The sequence below is a fragment of the Rhipicephalus sanguineus genome, chromosome 6 (genome assembly GCF_013339695.2).
Source record: "Rhipicephalus sanguineus isolate Rsan-2018 chromosome 6, BIME_Rsan_1.4, whole genome shotgun sequence".
Classification (NCBI taxonomy): Eukaryota; Metazoa; Arthropoda; class Arachnida; order Ixodida; family Ixodidae; genus Rhipicephalus; species Rhipicephalus sanguineus.
In genome coordinates, this window is record NC_051181.1 from 136,374,844 (window position 1) to 136,401,778 (window position 26,935).

A 26,935-nucleotide genomic window follows, 5' to 3' on the forward strand; every position below is an offset into this window, starting at 1 on the left:
CCAAAAAAATATATATATTCATTCAACCTTTGATAGCGACGGCGGCTCCTTTACCTACATTAGAAACATTAGGAAAATATTTCTAACAAAATAAGACAACCTCAGGGATTCCAAAAGTATAGAGCGACGTTACTACAAAAACAAAGTCCCGCACAATCATGGAGCCACAGTCCTCGATTTGAATTACGAGAACAATTAATATCAAATAGGCTTTCTCCTGAACGATCTTCCACTGTCTGTGCAGACACTACTGTAATGCCCATCGCCCACAGTGCAGTGAAGGCAGTTTTTGTTATATTTCAGGACTGGCCTGTCGAGTGCCATATATGCATGCATAGCCTCGTCTTCCTCATTTCTTGTATGTATGTATGTATGTATGTATGTATGTATGTATGTATGTATGTATGTATGTATGTATGTATGTATGTATGTACGTATGTATGTACGTACGTACGTATGTATGTATGTATGTATGTATGTATGTATGTATGTATGTATGTATGTATGTATGTATGTATGTATGTATGTATGTATGTATGTATGTATGTATGTATGTATGTGTGTATGTATGTATGTATGTATTATGCACTATCGCGCTCAGTATGAGCTACATCACGCGAGCGCGTAGCCAAGCGCTCTGCAAGGTATTACAGTGGCGCTGATTGTGGCACATTTTCGAGTTATCGGGAGAGAGTATGGCTGTTCCTGCGAGCGCGCATCACCTCCACTTGCTTTCACCCTCGCCCTCGTTTTGCCCTGCGGTGACATCAGCTTCAAAAATGCCAGCTTCGAGGGGAAAAGCAAGCAAGTGGGGGCGATGCGCGCTCGCACGAGCAGCCAAACTATGTATGTATGTATGTATGTATGTATGTATGTATGTATGTATGTATGTATGTATGTATGTATGTATGTATGTATGTATGTATGTATGTATGTATGTATGTATGTATGTATGTATGTATGTATGTATGTTGCCTCTCTTCCACTAATGCTAAACACGTCGGAGCGAGCCCTTCCGACCGGCTACGTCCGGTTCGTAACTCGTCCTTTCCGCTTCCGCCGAAAAAGGGCACCGATTTCTGTAGTTTCGCTTTGGTCGATGTATCGCTGTACGCGGCCCGCTAACCCGGCCGACCAAGCGACCAGCGTCTAGCTTGTCACACGCCCCAACGCACCGCTCTATAGAAAGTCGCACCCAAAGCACGTTGGCGTGAGGCGCTAATGGCTTCATTACCGGCCCTAATATCAACATCACTGCAGAGACGCAACCGAGCGGTGGAAAACGATCGAGCTGTTTTGCGCAGCGGGAAGCGCTAATAAACCAGAAGCGGGATACAATGTGTAACTGAGCACGCTTTGGTTTGGCATCTTCGTCGATCTGATTCCGGCGCGGAATTGTGTACAGTTTTAAATTGTTAGAGCATTGTATGTCCTATTTGCAAGGAAACGTAAACTGTGTTTCCAGCGAGACTAAAGAACGGCAGAAATGCTTTGGCAAGAACAATGTTATAAATATAGTTATATTTCTCTGAATTGTGTACAAAAGCTTAGTAAATACACTTACGACAACGTTAAAGGAAATACGGACCCTGTTTATTGCGACTGGTATTATCAGAACCCTATTTATGTTCGCAAGAAAGAAGAATATCCAGAGTGTTACGTGCCAAAACAACAATATGATTACGAGCTCGCTGTGGGGGAGGGCTCTGGAAATTTCGACAACGGGGTCTTCTTTAACGTGAATTGACATCGCACAGTGCACTGGCCCTTATCATTTCCTCTCCATCAATATGCAACCGGCACGACCGGGCTCGAACGCGTGACCTTCGGGTCAGCAGCCGAGCACAAGAAGAATAAGCTACTCTGAAGCAATATTTCATACAGACTGATAGGCGATCTAACTTGTGCGAAGTACGTAAGAAGGTATGCAAATTATTGTTCGACCATTACGATGAACTGTTTCGCAAGAATGTAACAAAGCTAGGTTATTGCTTGCAGACTTCGGGCACGCAATAAGCGAGGCTCAAGTATGTCTCCTGATCTAGAGCCTGTCACTTCTCAACCAGCATACAGCGGACGTTCAAAGAAACTGGCTACATGAAGAGAAGATTGAGAGATATGAAGAGCCAGAAAGTCGATCATGGCGATAAAAATTTTATGACCTGATAAACTGCGGAAGCTCGATTACAGCGATAACGTCGCTGGGGATGCTTAGTGTACCACACACTCGCTCGTTCGAACTTTAGAAGACACTGAAGGAAGTTACAGATTTTTATGACGTAGATTCAAGAGAGTAAGACGTTAGAGGTGAAGATTAAATGAATTTCTCTTTAGAAAGGAAATGATACGGTCGCTTTACAGATACTAGCCGAATTGTTTTTACTTTACCCGTAGCCATAACAACTGTAAGTCTGCAATGTTTGACACATCGCTCACAGAAATATCTGAGGAACTGCATTACCGAAACTTCTTTTTTAAGGCCCTATTCGCAATCCGAGGCAAGATCATTAAAGGTTCCGTCGCTGTCGTGCACGATGGAGACCTGCACTAAAGCCGACAGAGAAGGCGCTCGCAAATTTTCGAATCCCAGTTATGTATATCACCCAAGACTGCACAGGAGAACGTTCCCGTAGAGAAGGCTTCACTTTCACTAAATTCCGAAATTTGCTGCGTATTGGCGTCTCGAAGAGACGTCTCGAATTTCATTCTTATGGTAACCGCTGCACCGCATAGTCAAACACGTGTAGCGTTTTAATTTTTAATTTTATTTTTAGACACTTCTGGAGAACATATTTATTTTAATGACTTGACACAATATGCCGAGATTCTTGTACAACTTTCAGAGGCGTCTGTGCATGCAAATTGCTAACAACATGTTCTTGTACCTTCAAAACTACATTACCCGCTTGCATGTAATCCGCTCGTTACCCGGTCGAAACATGCAACGCTTCTAGGAAACAAAATGAGCTGGAACTCAGCCTTTTTGATAGCCGCCTTTAGTGGGCATCAGAAGGGCGATCGGCGTGTTTGCCGCATTAGTGTTCATCAAAATAATTGGTTTCTGGCGTGCGGCGAGCAACCGTAAACAAACGCTTCAGAAGGCCCGAAGGGAAATGCGGTATCGTTAAAAACAAATTCATGGGCGCACGGATAAAATCACAAAGGAGGCACGGTAAAACAGGCTACTCGCTTTTACGTAAGGCGGACGGCTCGCCGGCACTCAAATTTCAGAGCGTGCCGCCACCATGCAACGAGCCACTAATGAAAGCACTCTTAAGAAAAAATGTAAACAAAGGACCAACAGGCGATGGCATTAAGGCATCAAGCTGGCGACGATCGCGCTCAACCTCCTTTCGTCCTTCCAAGCCCAAAGTTTCACTTCGTTTTCTTTTTTCTCTTTAATCTTTGATCTTGTTTGTGCTGGCTGTCCACATGTGACACGTTCAAAATCGCTCCCGCGGATATGGCGCGAACGAAACTTTAAAGTTCACCGCTGAGCCTTCTTCAGCAGACACCGGACGAAACCCTGAGTCGTGCCTGGACATATACTTTATATGGCCTGCGTATAAGCTTCTGCCCCTGTGCGCCTAGCGATACCATTCGAAAACATAGAAATTCCAAGGCTTCGACTATTCACGTTAATTCTGTCATTACTTTATTACTTTGTTTCCTTAGCGCTTACGCTGCTATACGCCCCATTCTGACACGTTAACCCCCAACTGGGATCGCTGCTTCTCAATCGAAAATATCCGCCGCGTACGCTTCGCTTCGCATGTTAAGGAGGAAGGTGGAGCTCACACTTGTTTCAAATTCAACACCCGCTATAAAGTTTGGACGCATCATCATTTTTCCTCGAGCTATCCCTTCGCTTAGCGAAGGCCCCAATAGAAGCTTCTTTTCTTTTAACCTTGCCTCGTTTTATTTCGGCAAAATATCTCCGGCTCAAAGGCGGTGACAAGTTTGAAAGAACGATGCTTTGGAAGAAGCGCACGCCGCTATTTTGGAATGCCGTGATAACAATATCAAGATTAATACGCACGCTGCCCCGATTATTTATATATCATGCGTATCTTCCTCAATTGTCTGAGCTACATTAGACAGTTCTCACTCTTGGTAAAAGAAGTCATACGGTAAAGTAAAAATAAGCGCAGCTTGCACTGAGTTGCGCAAGGCTGGGTCATAGCATAGGTGGTGGGCACCTAGCTATTGGCTTGGCTAGGCTTTTATCCTCTCACCTCTATCTTTCCCAGCCCCTTGCTATACTATACTATACTATACTACACTATACTATACCATACCATACCATACCATACCATACTATACTATACTATACTATACTATACTATACTATACTATACTATACTATACTATACTATACTATACTATACTATACTATACTATACTATACTATACTATACTATACTATACTATACTATACTATACATAGCTATGCGTGCTCTCTTTTTGTCCCTGGTTATTTCACTTTCTCTCTTTCTCTTTATTTCTATCTCTTTTTTTCGCGCTCACTCTCTCTCTCTCTCTTGCTTTCTCTGTCTCTGTACTTGTTCTCCACCCATCAGAGTTATTGCAACTGACGAGGGTAGCGATGCGGGCTTGTTGGTCTGTCATGGTTCTTGGATGTGGGCGCGATAAGACAAGGACGAAGGGAAGATGCAGAAGCGGTGATGCAGAAGCGGTCAATTTCGTCATAGGAGGTTTTCAACCCTGTCATGTTGTTGATTGTATTGCTGGTCTTTCATGTTATATGCTAGAGGTCACGTGAATGTCGTGTGCAAAAATAGGTATATAAGTAGGCTTGGTGATTGAAAATAAACGCTTTTTGTTGTCAGTAGCGCCAGTGTTTGTGTCTTCTTCCCTTCGTCCTTGTCTTATCGCGCCCACATCCAAGAACCGTGAGAGTTATTACAGGCCACGCCGGAGAAATCGGCGCACGTGTTCTGGGAGCGAAGCAGAAGCGGAAGAAGAGGACGAAGAGAGCGCGTGCCGGTTCGTGATGATGATAGTTTTCTTTCTACGACATACAGAAAACCTCGACCTCAACATCTCTGCTGTAATAGAGGTTTACTGTTACGATAAAGAACGGTAGCGTTACTTTACCATCACCTTTGTCCACTTGGTGCGTCTGATTGATAAAGAAGAACAAAAAAAGAGACAAGTAATATATTGCTTAGGAAGCGTCGCATAGTCATGTTAATTCAGTTGCAATATGATCAGTCACTACAGGTGTTCACGCGTGAAATCTTCATGAAATCGATGGATGATGACGAAGAAGTGAAAAGGAATTGCTTTTGCAGATATAACATACTAAAAAGAATAGCTATATTGCCGTGTACATCTTAGTGTCCTCAAAGTTTCGTTTGTATCCCTCTCTTTGAACTATATTGTACATTTATTTGTTCTGTCTCATCATATTATTTATCTGCCCCCATAGTGGGTCTTGCTAGTTGAGTTGGTATAAATTAAGGTGCGTTGTGATAAACAGGCAGATTTTGCTATTCACGTTGAGTAGCTTACAGGGGCTGCGCACGTACTGCACCACGACGCTCTTCGGTGATCGCTTGAACTTCTGTTGCGCTTCAAGCGTCAATGCCTCCTTCGTTAAAGTGCGTCCACCTTTCGAAGTTTCTTTAGTAGCAGTTACCTGGAACCGAGTCTCTACGCTGCTATAATGTTTGATGTTCCACGTTGTACGCATAACAGGAGAGGCGCCGTATCCTGGAACTTCAAGACTGGCTGCGCTACGCAACTCGCACGATTACATCCGGCGTGAGCGTCACCTCTTATTGAAGCGAGTTAGCGGGCTATTACTTGACGTAGCTTGTACTTCGTTTGCTGTGCCCACGCTCACGGAGATGTTGGCCCAGTGTTGCCTTATGTGCCTTTTCCCGTGTCCCTGCCAAAAGCGTGTCCGGAGGCCCCCAGCTTGCCGTTGCTCGCACGTTTCTCCGCCACTCATGCCGTGTCATCGACCTCCATGCTGCCCACCGACACCTGCGAGCCCCTGCCTGACTTCACAACCCAGGGACCATCCGTGCCGGTTGTATCCGGCCCCTGGCCAGCTGTATCCGGCTCCTGGCCAGCTGTATTCGTCTCCCTCTTCTGGACTGCACACAATGGCCTCTTACCCACGTCAACCGGGTCTGCCCGTGCAAGCTTCGACGAGCTCTGTTAGCAAACCGACAATTTTGTCACCTCCATCTTGTAAAGAACCTTCGAGCGCTGATCACGTGACCACCCTAGAGGGCCATCTGTTTCGTAGGAGCCGTGTTTTCTGGAGCGCTGGCATTGTAGGCGCCATCTACGGCTAATCCTAAATTACGCACACATATTCACTTTCAAAAGTTAACGTTCGACATTGTCCACGTGAATGAACGACTGTGTGACTCTCCTGCTTTATAAATCTGCGAACACTGCACAAGCTTGGGAAAACATTTCGTGGAACATCATCCCCTCACTACTGCTATATTCTGAGCCAATGGTTCGACCAGCGCGGGTCGTAGCTAGCGGTTTGTCGTGTCTTGAAACTGCTATATGGTCACAACAAGAAACCAAGTATTTTGATTGATATAGAATTAAATATCTGTTTAAATCTGTATCTCTGTTTGCCTAGAAATAAACATCTGTATGCAGTTGCAGTTTCATTTAACGCCCCCGATTATCGCGAGCCAACCATGGTGCATAAATAACCTGTAGTGGTGCAAACATTGCGAAGTGTATCTCCTTAGTGATATCACCTTAACATTCGTTTGTACCGATTCGATCTAAACACTCCGTCGGACAGAATTGCCGCAAAAACGATAGCAAGAAATAAACGACACAGCGACGCCGCTAGGCGCCGTGCTTCATAACACTACCATATACGTGTTCCGTTTCGACTGTAGCAATATTTTTCGCAAAAGTTGAAAGCGTTTCGTCGTGGTACATACGTTATCATACTTGAACGCGAGACAGCGTTGGAGAACTGCACAATTTCGCGTCTATGAAAGCTTATCACTGTTCACAGAATAGGCGCTTCGTATCCTTTATTGCAGTTGAGTTTTGTTTACTCCATCACACTAAGATGGTCGATCTCTTTAGAAAACCTGCGCTCAAACGTCTCCTTAGCAGTGGGATTTTTTTTCTTTTATTGCTTCGAGTAGCAGCGATCGATGCGAGACAGAATAGTGCGAAGTTCTCCTCAGAACTTTCCGTCACCTTTCATCGCTGCCACATTCCCTCCCCTTCCACCACCGTACTATTCCCCATCCCACATCTTTCCTACAGCGGGTCTATTCTCGAAGAAAAGGAAAGAATTCTGCTTAACTATGCAAGAGCTCCGCACCTACTGAAGGCAACAAACTTCGTTCCCTAATTGCATTTCTTCTCCTACGACTTCTTTGATTTACATCTTCGTGGAGAAAACTTTATCGGTCAGCCTAAACAAATTTGCTTTCTATTCACCCTCTCTAGGCGCTATAGCTTGGCTACTTGCGTATGCAAAACTGTTCTGCCTAAAAGAACTGCTTTACCAAGAAAAAAAAAAAGCTGTAGAAACTAAAGCACACAGATTGACATAGAAATGCACCGAAGAAGGCGTAATTAACGGAAAAGAAAGAGCTGAGCCGGCTAGATCAAAAACCCTTCGGCGAACTGAAGACGTCGGATGTATCAGCAAGTAAAAAAAAGCTAGCATTTCCGCCAACTTATTTTCTTGTAATGTCCGAAACTCTATGTATGACTACTAGCTATTCCATTATCTTCTGCGATGTTGTTTCGTTTTCGTATGCACCATAAGAAAATCGTACTCTCTCACTTTCGTACGCCTTATTTTAGTCAATGCGATCTTTATAGTCAACAGTATGAAGCAATCAGGTGTTGATATACGAGGAACAGCGAAAGTCAACCGCATGTATATTACTCTACACTATATTCACGCGTATATTCCTGCGTTCAAACGCGTGTTAAGGGCATCTTAGTCGGAATCAAGAAGAGGAAATGGGCATGGGCAGGATATGTAGTGAGAAGGCAAGACAACCGCTGGTCATTATAGGGGCCTTACAACCATTTTCCAAGTAATCATCAAATGGCCTCACTAAAGGAGTTTATTGCCTGAAAATGTTTGAGGCCCGTGTGCTTAGATTTAGATGCGCGTTAAAGAACCCTAGATGGTCGAAATTTCCGGAGCCCTCCACTACGGCGTCCCTCAGAATCATATTGCGGTCTTGGGACGCTAAACCCATGCAATTATTAGGTTTTAAACGGCAGCTTTATTCGTGATAACCTTGCAATGAAGGATCGATGTACCAACTGCGGCCTGGTTTGCCTCTGTCTTGGCAGATGTGCGCGAGTACAATGCATATATTTGTACCTGAATGGTGTAATATGTCGTATCGATCTGATCGAGTGGGAACGAGCTTCCTTCGCAGCGAGCAAGCGAGCAAGTGAAGCAGAGACGGGGTAAACCGAATTGCGATATTAGTTGGACATGTGATGCCTGATGCGAGCGATATTAGCTTGGCATGTTATTTGCATTTACGCGATGCTGCTCTTGCAAGGCAAGAAGCTGCAGCTAGTGTGTTCGATTTCATGTTGATTAACGCTCATGAAAACAACCGTTTGAGGTAGTGCAATGAGACATAGGGTACTTTGGGCACGTTCCATAAAAATGCGTGGCTTGTTATGGGTATTGGGAACTTTGAAAAAGTCCACGCAATGGAGCCTTAGAACATTACAGTATGTCTTTTGACAATATTCGTTGTATAAAAAATAAAACGTGACACAAACGAAGAATAACTTGCACTCTGACAGAAAAAAAGAGAGTCAAAAAGTCATTTTACTCTTTTTAGTGAGTACTGACTTGCCACATTATAACTCCCTTTAAAGGGAGTTATATAAACGTTAACTCTCTGGTGATCACTGTGCGTTCATCGGAAGTCTTGGGAAGTGATACTCTCCTAGTAGAGTTTACGTGTATATTTAAAGGAAAAAGTATATGTGACGAGTCAGGACTTAGCCAAAATAGTAGCAGGTACTCTCTTTTTTGATGTTGTAGATTGAACGTACTGAACACTTTTGAAAGTTTCGAATACTGTTATAGTAGCGTAGCAAATGAACGATTCACATTAATTGGGTTTTGTCTCACTCTTTTCCAGAAGACTGGAACGTTGGCCCTCTGCAACTCAGTAAGCCGAAGTCACGACGAAACACAGGCTTCCTTGGCAGAAAGACGTTGAGTGAATTTCACAGCTTTCAATACTTTGAGTTTCAGGAAATGCCTAGCTTCCTCTCTCGGTGCGTTCAGATCATATCGTTATAAGAAATACTACGCAAACGCAGTACGCGTTGTGGCGTCACACACAGTCTCAATGAGATTAAAAATCCTTGAACAAGGATTTTTAGTCCTTGTTCAAGGATTCAAATATTTTTCATCTCTTCGAGGCTCCATCTTCTCCTGAACTTGTGCCTTGTTTGGATTTAAACATGCTCAATGACACTTGAATGGTTTCCGTTGTGCGAAGTAGCTCATACCTCGTATAACAATACGCATGACTCTTCACGTAGTGTAGCACTGATAGTTGGGCGAGTTGGTAAGGGTTCATGATTATAAAACGGCGCAACGAAAAGACACTAAACACTGACGATGAAGAAGATACGAATACAAGCGGCTACGCTTGTCTTCGTGTCTTCTTCATCATCTTCGTTTCGTTTCTTTTCATTGCGCCGTTTCATAATCATGAACCTTCACGTACACTCGAAGAAGGTGAAGAGTATGTGTTACTCCTTTCGGTGAGTCCTGATTTGCCACGTATATGACTCTCTTTAAAGAGTTCCAATAACTCCCTTTTGGGTCCCACGACTCTTCTACGAGAGTATAACGATATCCAAAGGGAGTCCATGTGACTCTCTAAAGAGAGTCATTCTGTGAGTCCCGCCTTGCCACGTAATGACTCTCTAAAGAGAGTCATTTACGTGGCAAGGCGGGACTCACAGAAAAGAGTCAGAGGGCTGTTTTTTCAGATGTAGGAGACACGTCATAGTGGGTGGACTCCAGATTAATTTTGTCCACTTGGAGTTATTTATTGTGCACATATATCCACGTTCACGGGTGTTTCTTCATTACGCCCCCAACGAAATGCAGCCTCCGCAGTCGGATGCTAAATCCGCACCCCCGTTGTTAGCAGCCCAACGCCATAGACACGTGGGGACATCCAGCTGGATTGTTTCGAAATGAGCCGGGTTGTATATCTGGCAGCCGTTACCCACGCGGAAAAGCAATCTTCGCAGGCCAACAGTGGTCGTGCTAGCATAGAGCAAACTCCACCGCAGATGACAAGAGGTATCTGCGTGCAGATCTGCAAACTCTCGCATCGACCTGCCCGACGCCCGAGCGGGCATCACCGTTCATCATCCTGTCCTTGCATTCCGATCTCTCCTTTCTATTTACTCAGTCTTCTCAATGGCAGCCCGACGTTATAGAACACGTAGACGTGTACATACGCTGCAACGTGGAGCATGAACTTTTCCATCACCGTTTCCATCATACTGCCAATACGCTTTTTGTGTTTGTCCTACCTCGTAAGACGCGGGGAATACGAAAACTTATTTTCTTCAACACCACGATCACCGCCCACTTCCCTTTCGCAACGCCTGCGTGGGCTGCAAAGGTTTCATACTAGCGCGTGTATATTTTCTCTCTCTCTCTTTCTCCTTGCAGCTTTCTCTCTCTCTCAGTCTTTCTCTTTCTAGCGTCTTTACTCTCCGGCAGCGCTCAGGCTAGCAACACCTCCCCACCCCCCCCTTCTTCTCTTACCACTGGTGCCTGAAGAAATGTGATTTGTGTTACGGGTGTATACGCCACATCTCTGATTCCGGGGCTCGACCTCGTCTATTGTTTCCTCCAGGCACGCTGCCGCGCCGCGGATTTATTTCTATTTATCGCCGGCTCACGAGCAAAAACTTGATAGACGAGCCCAAAGCAGAGGTCTTCCGTTTCCTGACCGCTCTTATTTTTGTGCGGTTCTCCACGTTGCCAGACCACCAGCGCGCGCAGGAACACAGCATCGTCCCATTTGTTCTTCTTCGTCTTCTCTGTACTTGTTTTTCTTCAACGAATTGAAGCGCGCGAGTGGCTGACGCAGTAAGCGCAATGGAAGAACGCAACGGACATAACATTAATTTTTTGTTCTTATCAGAAGGAAACCAGAGACTGCAGCGTCTGCGTTTCATAAGGCACCGTTTCTCTCTTGCCTTCATATTTATATTCTTCGCTCTAACACTATAGTGATCATTCTGCTAAGAACCCGAAGTAGAGCTGCCCTCTTTTACATTTCCTTCGAATTAAGAAATATAATAGAAATAAAAAAATGGTAACTAATTTCACAAACTTCTGAAACTAACACCATTTCCGCCTCTTATTATTTTCTAGATTACCTCGTTGCTGCGTTTTTCAGTGACTGCGGCGTTGCAGAGAGAGAGAGAAACATCTTTAATAAAATCAGGCTTGTTGGTTACTGTGGGTCGGCGGTGCAGAGCAATGCTGCGGAAACGGCAACGTCTGCAATTACAAAGAAAAACAGTCGACCTAGCATCCGGCATCAAGTTTCCAATTAATTTCTTCAAGTTTCGAGGGGGGCAACAGGGGGCGCGCAGTACCTTCAAGCGTTCAGGTTGCTAGCTTTCAATCAATCACGCTTCGCGCATCGGCCTTGAACGAAGTTGGCCGCCGAAGCGAAGGCGAATGGCTCAGAGCGCCGGATATTTCAGGAAAGAGTTGAACATCACGATTGATGGCTTTCATCGTCTCGACTCGACTTCAGAAGGATGTAATAAATGACCATAGCGTAAAGTGAATTCCTTGCTGTTCGTGGCAGACTTCGAAAGCACTGTTCCATACATCCATTATATGTTCCTCGTTGGCTTTGCGTGTTTCGTAAGGTTACGACCCAAACTCACATTTTTCGCACTTACAGTTGTTTTTCCTGAAATTTAGATTTTGAACTTGCGAGGCTGTCTACTCCTACGAGAGTATTTCTGTACTTATGACAGATTTTTCTTAGCATTCCCATTCGCTCTCTTCTATTGCCTTCTGCCATCGCCATTGCGGTGTAACTGAAATGTTCAGATACTGCCATTTTCTCTGGCATTAACCCCCGTAATCACTGCAAGAGACGCATCAGAAAATTAGTCGCGGCATGCAAACACTGTGAGCACGTCTGCACGCGCGAATTCAATAACTTTTGCTACAGCCTCTCTGTGTATGAAAGATTGCACCAATACTTGCTTCGTTATTGCTTCTAAAGCTCTGCCGCATCGTTCAGAAGCGATTGATTCGAGGCAGCACACCTAACTACCGAAGGTCACTCAATACAAGATTTACTGATGTCACTCTATCACTTCATTCAGTCAGATTATTTAATAACTAATATGTTCTGCCACGGTCCACACAAAGTAACTCGTTCCCTACCCGTCCACGTCGGTCACACTAAGATGAGGCGCAGTGAAAAAAAAAAACACACATAAAGCACAATTGTGAACGCGAGTTCTTACACCTCCACGTGGTTACACCGTCCCGAGTGACGTCACTTGTCAAGAACAGTATCGCTCTATGTATATTACGTGGTAATATGGGTAATCTCAATGTCCAGTTTTAAATATTTAGGACTCTGTCCACAGATGTACTTTATACATTGGTGATCGTATGTGTAAACGGTGCTTTGGTTGGTTTCCTTTCTTTCGCTTTTTCTTCCTGTTTGTTATTTCATAATATCAATTTTATGATGTTTGTATAGCTGACTGTAACACCGCCAATCTCCTCACGTTTTTACATTTGAAAAAATCACAGCATATCCACGGAGTGAATGATGATGAGTGGGCGAAGCTGCGGAGGTTCATCGGTAAACCGTGAATCTTCCGTGAATTCTTCCCAGTACATCATCACCGACGTGAGATCGGGCGCGTTTATACTAAAGGTTCGATGAGTTATGACGACTTGCAGCTCACTTTAATTTTACATGTACGCTGTGAATTTTCATTGTTTAGAAAACCATTGCTTTAGAAAACATCTGGCGTCTTTCGTTAAGCAGCTGGCGTCTTTTCGTTTTGCTTTAGAAACATCTGGCGTTCTTTCGTTTTGCTTTTAGAAAACAACTGGCGTCTTTCGTTGGTTGATTTCATCAATCAACGGCGTTTTGAACAAAATTTTTATTGTTTAATCACGCACAGGAGAAATCTCACCAGGCACTACCTTGGAGGTAAACAATGGCTGCTAATGGGAATGAGAGACAGAAGAAGTCGGCTTTTAGCTAACACTTACACTTCTACTTCTACTAACGTTTCCTACTGGAACATGCCAATGGCTGCTAATGGGGAATGAGAGACAGAAGAATTCGGCTTTTAGTTAACGCGCACGCTGCGAATTTTTTATTGTTCAACAGCGCACAGGAAAAATCTCCCACCGGCACCACCTTGGAGGTCAATATCTGGTACTAGCGTTACGACTGGTTACGCACTACGACTACGACAACTACGAGGGACGAATGGGTGCCGCCTTAAGGAGCTTCGCCCCTAAAAAAAAAAAAGCTTTTCCCCATCATACCCTATACAAATCCGCAAAGCTGCATAGACGCATTCGTACGCAATTAGTAACAAACGTACAAATCGACCTTTCAAAGCACACACCGACAGGAAATTTGAAGGAACGCCGCAGGGTACGCTTATCGCCATTAATCCGCTCCAAGCACAACTGTTATGAGGCGACAGCTGCCGTTGGTATCCAAAGAAAGTCACGCAGTTCCTCGACAGTTCTCGAAGCACGGGGCAGCCTTGTACAACAACGGCAATAAGCACTGGCGCGGTTAACGGCAGATGCCGAGAAAGCGCTGAGTCGGCGGAAAACAAGTGCTACGTGAGGCCACGTACAAGAGAACTCAGGCTGGCACTTTATGCGGAGAGTCTGAAAAGCCAGAAGTTCACCGCGTAAACGACACAAGCCTATAGCCGAGATGCGCAGGCCATTTAGGGACGCAATGGAGAGAAAGGGAAGATAAAGCGCGTTGGGGTTTAAGGCAGAACGAGGCACAAAGCCCTTAAAAGCAATAGCCGAATCCCAAAGCTCGGGCGGCAGGCGCGTCGTTTCTTGGAAAGTGCGGGAGGGTGCGTAAGGAAAACAAGAAGCGAGACACTAGGGAAAACACTGTAGGGAAAAATAATAATAAGGTAGAAACGACGGTCGCCGCGTCGAAGACGGTGACAATCGGGAGCAAAAGTAACGACCAACGGCGAATCTAAACCGATGTGGACAATACGAAAAAAGGGGAAAAGAGGTTAGGGAAAGAGAGTGAAACCAAATGGTTACCGAACATCTTCGGTGTAGGGAAGAGTTAGGGAGAGAATGTTAGTGTGGTGGAGAGGAGGTTTTAGGGACAAGCCAGCGAAGGAAGCTGCAGAAGGAGTGAGGAGTCCACGGGGCAGACAGATGGGAGAGGCCAGGGATTGTGGGAGACGATTGGGGGAGAGAGTGGGAGTAGTAGGGAATACAAACCGATGCGGACAATGCAAAGGGGAAAAAAGGTTAGGGCGGGGAGAGGAAAACCAAAGCGTTACCGGACGTCCCCGGTGTAGGGAAGAGTTAGGGAGAGAAGGTTAGTGAGGTGGAGACGAGGTTCGGGGGACAAGCCTCGTAAGGGTGCTGCGATGGGAGTGGGGAGTCTGCAAAGGGGGACAGATGTGAGAGGCCAGGGATTGTGGGAGACGATAGGGGAGAGAGAGGAGGAGAAGGAGAAAGGGAAGCGCGACGAGCGAATTGATGGGCTTCCGGGGAAAGGCCCGACCGTCTCTCGCTTCGTCGGAATCCCTCCGAAGCTGCCCTCGCTATATACTGCCATAGGTTCTGCTTTCCCGCGCACCTCGTCATGAAGGGAAAGTCCCGGCGGAACGCCAAGGAGCAACGCCAGCTTTGACTGCCCGACCCGAAGGCGGCTGTGGAGAGGGGGATGAAAAGAATAAAGCAATAGATATAAATATAGATATTCGGGAGGAAGGAACAAAAGAAGGCCAAGATGATAATAAGAAGGGAAATAGGCGACTCGAGGGGGCCGGCGCGACAAGAAGAGATAAAGAGAAAGAGAAGGAAAACAGAGAGAGAGAAAAGACAGTCGAGTAGTTTATTTTCTTTTCTTTTCGGTCGTAAGTCAGAGACCATCTCTTTCGGTCCCTCCCGGGCATTACTACGTCTTTCTTCATTTGTTTTTTTTTGTTTTTTTTTGCGCGCTGCTTGCTTCGTCCCCGCTTTATCTCCGTCTCAATCTTCGGCTCTTTGTGTTTTCCTTTATCACAGCCCTCCGTTTCGAAGCGTCCTCTCGCACTAGGCCCTTTTTATTTCGCTGTATTTACGCAGCGCAGTCTGCTTCTTTGGCCTCAAAGAAAAATGTTTCTCCGTCCAACTTTTCCTTTTTATTTTGTTATGTCCCCTTGCCTTTACGTCACACCTCGGGTCCCCACAGCCCCCGTTTCGTTCCCCTTTCTCCCCTCTTTCTTTTTTTTAATTTCCGCAGTTTCATGTTTCAACACCGCTTCCGATATCGACTGCTCGGCGTTTCTTCTTCTCGACGCTTACAGTTGTGCCCGTTCAAAGAAAAAAAATGTTTGAACCGTTTCTGGAAAGTTTTATTGCGTTCTTAACCTTTACTATCTTTCAACGTTGGCCCCTACGTATAATCTTTTTTTCGACTTAAGTGTCTATTTAATCTCTCTGCTTCGCGACGTTTTTCGACAATTGCGCTCAGAAGCGGCGGAGAGGAGTCGTCCAGCCAACGTTTTTATCGTCTTCGAGTCGCGTCGCATTTTCTGCGATAACGTAACGGCTCCATTTGTGTGCATTTGTGTGTTTTCAGAATTTCTTTCTTTCTTTCTTTCTTTCTTTCTTTCTTTCTTTCTTTCTTTCTTTCTTTCTTTCTTTCTTTCTTTCTTTCTTTCTTTCTTTCTTTCTTTCTTTCTTTCTTTCTTTCTTTCTTTCTTTCTGTCTTTCTTTCTTCTTTCTTTCTTTGTGCCATGAAGTGGACATCGTTGTGCCTTCAAGCGGAGATTTCAGCGGGTACGAAAAAATTTTTTCCTGCACGCAACAAAGGCAGAAAGGCGCAAAATAAGGAGCAAACGTAGCGATCTCGGTCTGGGATCAATGAGAATTATATGTGCCTGGACAACCGAAGCTCGCGATTTAAAAAAAGCGATGCTGGGTCATATGTCGATCTGAAGTTAGCAAGAAAACGTATAAGGGTATTAAAGCACGTGTGCTGGTATACAGTTTACTGACTTTCGTCTTCTTTTCTTTTTTTAGGTTCTTGAATTCGATTTAAAAGCGGAGTTCTCCTTTATAATGACGTTTTAATAGGTCAAATACCTTCTCATTGCTTTTTTTTAGCACACATAACACGATAAACTAGTTCTATAACTACTTATTTCGACTAGGTCCCCCCGATGTCTGCCAACTCCCTCGTCTCTATTAACCATGTTATATTCCTACCATGAGTGCAACACAGGCGGATAATTTCGCATATGTGGTGGCAGGGCTAGAACATCAGGGCGCTGTTAATAACACTACATCAACCAAACGACTCTGCTGTAACGGAGCAAAAGCGGTTAAATTACTCGGACGATTAGCGCACAAAAGAAAACGCGGAAAGTATCCGCTCCGAGATTTCTAAATTGAATTCGGAAGTCACTGATGACATTGCCGTGCCGTCGCCTCGATCATCTGTTTTCTTTTCGTGATCTGTTTCGTGATCGGGAAAAAATTTCTCGGCGTTGTTAACCTCATCGCGGCATTTTTCGTTTGCTTTCGAGCGCGGGAAGTAAAACGAAAAAAAAAAAGGAAGTTTGCTTCCTACTGAAACGATCCGCGTGACACGTAGTTATAACGGTTGACGCGAGGCAGGCTCACATCCGCGCGATTTGCCGTAGAAAGGACACGTAATCTAAAGGCCTTAAGGGAACGTCATTTCCGCAGGCGCTGTCTCTTCCGACTAACTTCCGGTCGGAAGGACATTTAACGTATGCGCGCTTCCTATACTACTTTGGGAGGTGCGTCAATCGTCTCTTCCAAAAGAAAACAATACCCCATTATTATGGATAAAAAATGAAAACAAAAAAACCCTGCGTATTACACATCTAGGTGTTTATATTCTGTTCATTCACTAATATTTTAGTTCATTTATTCATTCGAACAAGCCGACAACCATGTTTTCCCTGACCTTTTCACTCATTTGTACTGTCACGGTGAAGAATCAAGCAGTCTCAGTGGTAAAGGTTAAGTTATTTATTGGGTTAAGTTGTACGAAGAAGGAACACTCACTGCGCAAGGACAGCGGCGAGCACAATCGTCGGTGATCCATAAAACTAATCGTCGGCGAACCACGTCGGCTATTGTACATGCGCGATCGAGCATTCCAGTGCCGGCATTCGCGTTACTTCCGGAATAAACTCGACTACTCGACTCATGCGCGCAATCTTATCAGAAGGTGCCAATGCATTCGCGAAGGATTCTCATATATTCTCACGTGGCCTGCGCCAAGCGAAAACGAGTACGCGTAACAATACGTTTGATCATTCTGAGGTAATAGTCGTAGCGGGTCTGTATAGTATATACTGCATTGACTCAGCGAATACGGCGTTTGACTACTTAGCACAATGTTGTTCGTTCGAAATGCGGCTTCAATCTATGCTTCCTGATAGCCGTAGACTGCAGGAATGTATGTGTACTTATATTTCATGGTAGAGTCGTTGATGTCAAACTTTGGGACCTTCCGTTAATGTTCTCAGGGCAGCTGAATCAACGCCCTTCGCACATGAAAATCGCCAAGTGATAACTCGTACACTCCTTGAAAAGAATGTGTATGCTCTATACAACTCGCGTTTTATACGACACACGCGCGTGTAACGCCGATGCTTGATTTGACGTGTCGCGAGTCTGCAGGCGGATAGTGATTATAAAATAAGGCAAACGTTATACTGCGCCGAAAGATAAGTAGTTCGTGCGAAAAGTTCACGCTGCTTGGCTTTGGCAATCAGCTCATATTGTATGATGTTACCATTATAGTGTCTACGTATCTCATCACTCATGAACATCGATATAGTATGACCTGATTTGAGGCTGCGTCGCTCTTTCGGAAATTCTTATTCAGACTTGTCGGACCGGTTAATGAGACCGGTTATGGTGAGATCCGCCACTAAAAGCCTACGGGTGCAGGCTCAATCGTGTGATAGTAAAACGCAGTCAAGGGTTAGCAAACGGGCTGTTGGTACCCTATGTTTGTTTATTCCGGTAACAATCACAAAAACTGGCTCATCAGCTATACCACCCTGTCGGTGAACAGGAGGTAGCGGGTCTGATTCCCGGCCGTGGTGGTCACATTTGTATGGAGGCTGACTTTAAATGCACCACGTTCTTTAGCAGCACACTTAAAGAACATCAGCCGACCTGGAGTTGAACAGGACACCATTACGAGAACGCTGGACTCACAAACTGTTGGTTGTTCTGGCATAATGTTTCACTAAGCATTCTTGTCTACTCTGTCATTTTGTTCCCTTTTGACTAGCCTCCTCTGCAAAACTTGTAATGAATTCTTTCAGGAATATGAATATAAACGTCGTGGCCTCAAAAATGAAATAGCATAAGAAAGCGCTGAAAGCCAGCGCTAACCGGACGCGCTGAAACTGGCCCCTTCCACTAGACCGTTCGCCTTTCAGCACATCTTTTGTTTCCTTTTCCTTTTATTTACCTTATAACTCTCGCGAAAACCGCACAGAGATCCCCGCGTTCGATGAGTATCTAAGCGACCGCAAAAAAGGGGGAAAAAGAAAAAAAAAGAAGGTCGAGCGAGTAGAGAATCGGTCCCATGCTATATCCCCACTCGCGGTGTCTAAATCAACCCTCGGCTCGCGCTCTGCCGTCCCTACAGACGGCGGTCAGGCTGTCCCCAATCAATAGAGAGTAGTGTGCTTCCCCCCCCTATACCCTCCTCACCCCCCTCACGCAAACCTTTTCCCCACTATTCCAATTTCCTTTTTCTTTCGTTTCCCTCGGCTCTTCATTCCTTCTCTTCCTTTTTTCTAGCTTTCACCACCCTTGCTAGCTCCTCAAGTACTCCCGCAGGAGGATGTCTAACGCAGGACAGATGTGCGGACCTGTTGTCGCTTCAGGCCCCGCAAGATATTGACTCTCTCTCGCTCTTCTCTCTTCTACTTCTTCTTCGTCTTTTCGCGACGTCGTCGCTGTCATCGCAGTCGCCACCGAAGATCAGGCCTTTCGCTTGTTCTTTTCTTTCCACGTCTTCTTCGGTTTCATCTCTTTTTCTCCTCATTCTCTTCTGACCACCAGTCCTTCTCTCTCCTCTCTGTTGTTGGCGTCGAAGGCGCGCCTGTGTCGTTACGATTTCGCCGTTGGTGCACTGAGATGAGGACGTCGCCTCGATGAATAGGACTCCGCGGGAGGCGGATTATGAATAGCCCTAGCAGGGCGCCCCAAGACGAAGCGGCAGAAGCTGTGGGCCGGCAATTTGTTTTCTGCTTGCTCGCTCGCTCGGCCGTGCCGAGCACAAGGTTTGCGTGGCGAGGTTCTGTAAGTGTTTCGCGTTTTCCCCGAAAACATCCTCAACTTCGCAGAAGAAAAGCACTTATTGGACTTTGCTATTTAAAGTCTCTGTTCTGTTCTGTTCAGTTCTAAATGGCTTGTTGTGGAGAGGATGAAGTTTATATTGCATCGGCTGCTCCATTTCTATAAGTTGTGCAGCGCAAAAAAAAAAAAAAAAAATTCACAGCATATCCACGGGTGAATGATGAAGAGCTTGGGCGAAGCTCCTGAAGCAATCATGGTCACACTGTGAAATCTTCAGCGGTTTCACCCAGCAGTAATCGAAGCGATAGCCCAGTACATCATCAAAGACGTGACAAACACTGTATATATTTATACAAGAAATTTTATTAATCGTAAGTGGTAGCTAGACGTGGCTTCCGTTCCCCCTTCATTATAACGGCTTTATGGTCGGTGAAGTAATGGATCGTTGATGGATCGTGTTGGGATGTTTGCAAAGACGAAGTAGTGGCCAGTTTGCAAAGGATCGGTGATGGGTCGTAGTGGGATGTTTGCAAAGACGAAGTAGTGGCCAGTTTGCAAAAGTGGTTACGCCGGACAACGGAGACGTGACAAGGTTAGACTAAGAGGAGCTTCGCCCCTAAAAAATGCTTACCCAAAAGTAAAAATGGAGTGCTACGCAGGATGGCCCGAGTTTGGCGAAACTCGGAATCTCTCCGAGTTCTGGCGACGCCCCCTTTTGAACGATCTAATAGTACGAAAAGATCAAATCCAGCCCTAAGCGCGCCCCGTGTTCCATTGGTTACCGTGGAATGCGGCGTCACGTCGTGGGCGGTCGACAAAGTTGGGTGGCGCCTTCAAACCGGCGGCATCTTCTTTCATTTGTTCCCGCCGCGGTGGTCTAGTGGTTATGATGCTCGACTGCTGACCCGCAGGTCGCGGGATTGCATCCCGGCCGCGGCGGCCACATTTTCGATGGAGGCGGAAGTGCTCGAAACCCGCGTACTTACATTTAGATGCACGTTAAAGAACCCCGGGTGGTCGAAATTACCGGAGTCCTCCACTAAAACGTCTCTCGTAATCATATCGTGGTTTTGGGACGTTAAACCCCATCAATCATTATTATTATTATTCTTTCATTTATTTGCCGTTCCACTGAATGCAGAAGTGCACCCATGCAAGAAAAGTGTCAGACATCTTTACTGTTGATATTGTTTATAGGTACGGGCTGTTTAAGTTCATTTTCAAACGTTTAATGTATGCACTAAATATTCTTTCGGATAATTAGTACTGTGGCCTCAGAGATTAGCTCCAGCCGAATGCCTTTCAACAGCGCGCGGCCGAAGCTAGGCGCTAGACCTATCTAATAAACCAAGACATGCTGTGATCAAGCTAATTAAGCCAAGTCAAGCTAAGAGCGAGATTGTAAAGCTACGTCTAGCTAAGAACATGCCAATTAAGACCATGCTAATTAGGACCAGGTTAATGAAGCCATGTTATGCTAAGATGCTAATTAGGACGACGCTAATCCCAACCAAGCTGATTAAGACCAAGCTAATCAAGACCTTGCTAGTTATGATCATGCTAGCTAGGACCATGACAAGTAGCTCTATGCTAAGTAACACTTTGTTAATGAAGTTTGAGCTAAATAAGATCACGATAGACAGAACCATGCATATTAAACAGATATTCAATACCTTGTTAATTAATACCTTACTAATCGATACCAAGCTAATTAATACCATGACAATTAATACCGAGCTGAAGTGGTCTTCCCTCCGAAGCAGACTGAACAGACCGAGTAGATTGAGTTGACGTTGAGCCATGTAAAAAGCTGGAAGAAGCTGCTACTTAGCGTTCACCACCTGAAAAGCTTGACAGTCACACCGGCAATATGAAAGTCACGAGGTGAACTGGGGCTTTCTCAAAATCAACGAGTTTGAACCCGAGTTCAAACTCGTTGATTTGAACCCGAGTTCAAACTCGAAAGAACTTGCCCGAAAGAGGACAAGCGACCACGAACACGCCTGGGGGAGGCGCAATGTTCACTTGGCAAAGAGATAGTGCGACAACCACTCTGGTGTTGCTCCATGCACTGTTGAAATGTTGGCTTAGTGGCGGCGCTGACGCATTCGCGCGCGGTGTTCCTTTGAAAAACGCCGCAAATGTCGCACATGCGTTTTTGACGCCATGCGCTTTCTTGTAGCGGTTTTTCTCAACGTTGCTTTCGCACGCTCCGCACTGTGTTCGTGTCATGACCACTGTACTGCGAGCTAGGAGCAAACTCGTGTTCACAAGAAGCTCGGGTCATCCCTGCATATCACACATGGACAAGTAAAAAAAAACATAGTAAACTAAACAAATAAAGAAAATAACATGGCAATGAACAGTTCGCTTGCAGGAGCTGCTTTAGTAGAGTTGGCAAGCAACCTCGCGCTTGTCACGCCATAGTAATAAGAATGAGCGATCCTCTCAATTGCACGCGATTTTTAATTTACCTCGTAATTACATTCATCCTTCTGATGACTTATCTGCATGAAAAGAGAAGGGCGTGGGTGATTCAGTATAAGACTGCAATGATAAGATAAGGTTTCCATGCTCGATAAGCGGGATAGCCCATTTGTAGTTGTACCCTGTAGGAGTTGTCTTAGCGCCCGCTCGACACGCAATAAGAAGCCGTAGTACGGCGCGAAGTAGATATATAAACAAATAGATATCCGCACTCGAGTCAATGCCACGCTATACGCCCTTCAATGCGTTCTTATAAGTGACGAGACTGCGAGGAATGCGCAACTCCCTACGACGTGATGTGGGCGGACACACCGCACACCTAAATTCACTCCCACCATGCGTGAATGGGAGGCAGCGTCCTACAGCACCGGCTGCACGAACCATTTGGAACTGCTGTACTGACTGAGAATTGTGCTTGACCCAGACTGAGCGGAGCACCCACTGGAGCGGAGAACCTGGACACACTCGCTTGGCTCGAGCGCTGTTGGTTCGTTGGTTGGCGAAACTTTATTAGTAGTCCTGTTCTTAATAAATTTTGTTCTCTCTCATTCTCTCTCTCTCTTCGCCCAGTTATATTACCTGTAATGAAGACAGTGGACACAGGGCTTGAATAAGAGAGAAGGGGAAGACGACGAAGTTACTGCCCGTGCTTCTAGTTATTGGACAAACCCGTCGATCTCAGTGAAACACCCCCGTCTGAACTGGGGGAAGTGCTTTAGCCCTCTGGTCATCAACCTGGAACTGCGCAGCTGGTCATTACCACAAGGGCTAACTAGAGGCGGAGCAGCGATCACACATCGTCGTCTTCCTTTTCTCTCTTTTTAAGGCATGATGGTTTGTAGATATAGAAAATACAAGAAGGAATTAAAAATTGGCCGCGTATCTGCGTGCTTCGCTGCAAATGTCGTGTAAAGACGATAGAAGAGGCGCTGTGTGAGATATGGACGCCATCTGGCAATACGTCTGGAAACATGAGTGCTGTGTTGCGTGCTGGTAGTCCCGGCGCAGCAGCAGGCGAAGACCGGCGGTGACCAACGCGACCGGCGGGGACGCCAGCCAGCCCGAAAACGCGGTTTGGCGCGAAGCGCTGAAGCAGAGAAACGTCCGCACTCAACGAGTACTCTCCACACACTCTTTTATTTACACGTCGCCTGGGTAAAACAGGAACGCCAGAGCGGCGCCCACAACCGGCAGCCTGAAGGCCGCCCACAACGCTGCTTTTTTCATTTTTTAAATATTTTTTTTCACCTTCTTGGCCTTCTCAAAACTAAAGTTTCTCAACACCAACCCATGGCATTCGTACAGTGCAATACAGAACCGAACCGAAACACAACAATGAGCTCGTGCGAAGGGCACGGAGGAAGGCAAATTTCAGCGCAGTCGTATTTTCAGCTTTGTTGAAACAGCGCTCACTAGACGACGAGGAAGTAAAAGAAGGCACGCGACAGGCAAGCGCCTGTCCTGTGCCTTCTTTTACTTCGTCGTCGTCTAGTGAGCGCTGTTTCAACAAAGATGAACGCAGACCAACTCGCTCAAGCTTCCATTCTTATGCATTTTCAGCGCAGCTTAAGAAACTAGGGTCCTTAAAATTACGTATGTATGCATTTTCTATTAAAGGAACACGCCACCTAATACTTACCTAGTGATGTTGCACCTCAGATATGCATGATATTTACTTTTTGATCGACAACGTTCACAAGTATGAACAGCCGCACCAGTTCAAGACGGCTGGCCCTTGGGCAAGTGGTTCAACTTTGGCCGAGTGGCTGAATCGAGGGACGTGCCGACAAACAGAAAGACAGACAGACAGAAAGACAGACCAAAATTTCTGCGTTTAAGTTCCCCAAGAAAGACTATCGTCTTTAAAAAGACTATCGTCTTTAATATGGTTTTGAAGTGTTCACACCTACGCGCCATTACTGTCATAGGTATAGACTGACTCCTGTTTAGAATGTAACATGCAGTTTGGGGTGCCGAGACGTTTCTTCCGATAGATACCCGGCACATCAACCTCAGCTACATATTATCATGCTGTCGAAAGGTAAGCTTTATTTCAACGTTAATCACACCCTCGAAATTCATTTAAAAAACTACAAAAGTTACACCACTCGTTTCCCATTTTGACCAAGCGCAGGTGCTATTACTTGCGCGTTCGAAAATCGAAAACGCAATCTCTTGCCCAGCTCAGAGCGGTTATCGAGCGAAAGGTAATCTAAGAATAGGTGAGAATGACATTCTGTTATTTGTACTTTCACAAGCATTGAAAGGTTCGGTGGCATATAGGGATAAAAAAAAAGCGATAAAAAGTGCATAAATGGGATAACGGGAGACACCTCGGACGGCACAGGCGCGTGTCATCTATTCGTTTTGTTATTTTTTTTCTTTTTATTTGCGCGTCTGCACAGCCTATGCTTTTTTTCGTCAGTGTTCATACGCACCATTTCTTCCGGCCAACCTGACATATCAAACTAGGCTGCAGCTGCCGGTGTCATATGGGGATCAACATCCCTTTCTTTTTTTATTTTGGGAACTGCCGCACAGCAGGAGTGCGCGTGTCTGTGTTAGAGAGTGAGAAAGAGAGAAAGAAAGAGGGAACGTTCTTACGGGATAAAACTGTCACAGGGAATACGTATGCCTGTCTTCGTGACTTTGCGTTTCTCATTCGTGCCTACGTGGCGTACCGACTTGCGCTTTTCGAGTAATAAAATACTGCGCCCTGAGATCATATCGCGATAAAAGGACGTATATGATCCTCACGCGTGTGAGCAACGCGGCTTGCGTCGCAGCGCACGTCGCAGTTTCGGTTATGAGACGGCCCCCAGTGGACCTGTTGTCGATCGCAGACTTTAATATGCCGAGGCGAGTGACCTCACACAACTGCTGTTTTGAGACGGCATTCCGCTTTATAACATTTCATTATGCTGCGAGAACGATAGTACCAGCTCGTGCTATACTTGAAACGGTGACTACAACACATTGACAGTGGGCTGCAGTGTTTCCCTTCTCACAAGAGAGCGTGCTTGCTACGTCAAAATCTGAATTTTGAAGTAGCGTTTTCTGTCACAAGTATACGAGCAAATATTCGCGTCTCTTTTTCTGCTTTCGTAACACCTAAGCACATTGCAATATACAGCGATCCAAGTCTGAGCACCGGGCGTGTCTTAATGTATTGGCGATGGCATTTTAGATGTTTTGTCTGATCGTAGTTTTCTTAAGCCGATGCCATTTTATGGGAGTGAGCGTATTTGCGATTGAGGCTTCGCTATATTTTGCTTTATTTTCTACTTAGACTCCACAAACCAATTCGACAATTTAAAAAATTGGACTTCAAACCAATCTAATTACCGCATATTTCCGCATTAAAGCGTGCCCCAAAGCAGTTTCTCCTTTTCCAAGTCTTAGGCTTGGTAGACTGGTCATCGTTCTGTTATTACGAATTCAGGAGGTTAGTGACATCCTGTTTTCGAATACTAGCGGTCGCGCAACGTAAAGACGAAGGCCGACAAACGAAAAACGCGCTGTGGCGAAAACAAGTTCTGAAAAGAGAACGGAGCCTCCGACAGAAGCACACTGGAAAAACTAACATGGGAGGAACTATGCGGAGTAACATTATTTGACAAGAACTTGCAGATGTTGATAAGATTGGTTTAACAATCATGCGCCGTTTCTTGTGCTGTTTTATTTTTCTTTGTTCCAACAGTACAGCAAAAAAATGAAACGTTCTTCCTGTTTTGAAGCTTAATCAGAAATTTGAGAGACGCGCCCGAATTGACTGCTGGCGGACAGAAGTTTTCTGAAAGCAGAGCACTTCATGCGGAAACAAGTGAAATGAAGAAGCGTCGAATTACGTTTTTACATTCGTGTCATGACCTTTGCGTTGCCTTTCCTGAGCGCTGCATAACTTATAACCGTCGCTGCCATTTCAAGAGACGTACAAAACTCCTTTCGAGTTGTTATTTTTAACGTTTGTCGGTATTTCATTGTTTTTTTTTTTTGTCCGGCTTAAGCAAGGACCACTGCGATTCCGTTTGAAGTTCAGTACTTCTCTGTTTAAACAAAAAAGAATGCTAAAAAGAAACTTTAATCTCGGGGAGATTCAAGGATCTGTGGAGATAATGGAAATGTCTCCATCGCTAAGTCCTTGTCCACGGTTTCCTCATTTTATGAAACAAACTCTCGCTCTTTTAAGCGAACTCGCTTCGCCGGTGAATATTTTGTTTTTTTTTTAAACATCCTTCTGTTCGGAGTCGTAGCGTCAAAGATAGCTTCATTACGTCTGGGTCTTTTATACTGGCGAATCTCTCCGAAAAAAAAAATGTTCACCTGAAGAACTTTATAATTTGCTGGCCTGCGGAGTTTTAGATATTTCTGCGGTAAAATATGACGACGGCGTTGACAGCCGCCCGCATTTGCATCTTGTCTCATTTTCCATCAATAATAATCCCTACGCATATTATTTCATCCTCATTTTTTGTCTGTGCTGTTGCACTTCAACAAATTCAGACCCTTCCACAACCATCAAGCATATTGAATGTTTGCCAAGTTAGGCTAGGATTTCAAGTTAGGCAAAGTTAAGCGTTACGAACTTTCTTTAAGGAGCCTATAGCTCTTAAAATTCAGGGTAATCAACGTATTCTATTTAATATTTCGTTGTTCACAATCACGTGAACAAACATACAATGACGCTAACGAAACATAAGGCGTCTGGGCCGCGAGTCTCTACGCTGGCTAACACCCTCAGGTCATAATCAGTGTAGCTACACAAATGCGCAAGAAAAGCAGCGAGATTATACATGTTAGTTCAAGTGGCACAGCCCCGCACGCATACAGCAAAATGCG

General features: G+C 45.2%; 2 protein-coding genes across 4 annotated transcripts in view; one reads left to right on the plus strand and one right to left on the minus strand.

Annotated features, from left to right (window-relative positions):
* Positions 1-26,935, plus strand: part of LOC119396502 (homeobox protein slou-like) — a 346,344-nt gene that overhangs the window by 310,037 nt on the left and 9,372 nt on the right. For 2 of the 3 annotated variants that reach the window (XM_049417130.1, XM_049417128.1), the window contains one exon: positions 2,067-2,079. The exons of the other annotated variant lie outside the window; for it this stretch is intronic. The gene's annotated coding sequence lies outside the window, so the exon portion shown is untranslated. Of the gene's footprint in view, positions 1-2,066; positions 2,080-26,935 lie in introns of those variants that run through there. 3 annotated transcript variants of the gene reach the window in all.
* LOC119397581 (glutamate receptor ionotropic, kainate 3-like) overlaps positions 1-26,935 on the minus strand; it is a 251,719-nt gene that overhangs the window by 107,054 nt on the left and 117,730 nt on the right. The gene's annotated exons all lie outside the window — the stretch shown is intronic.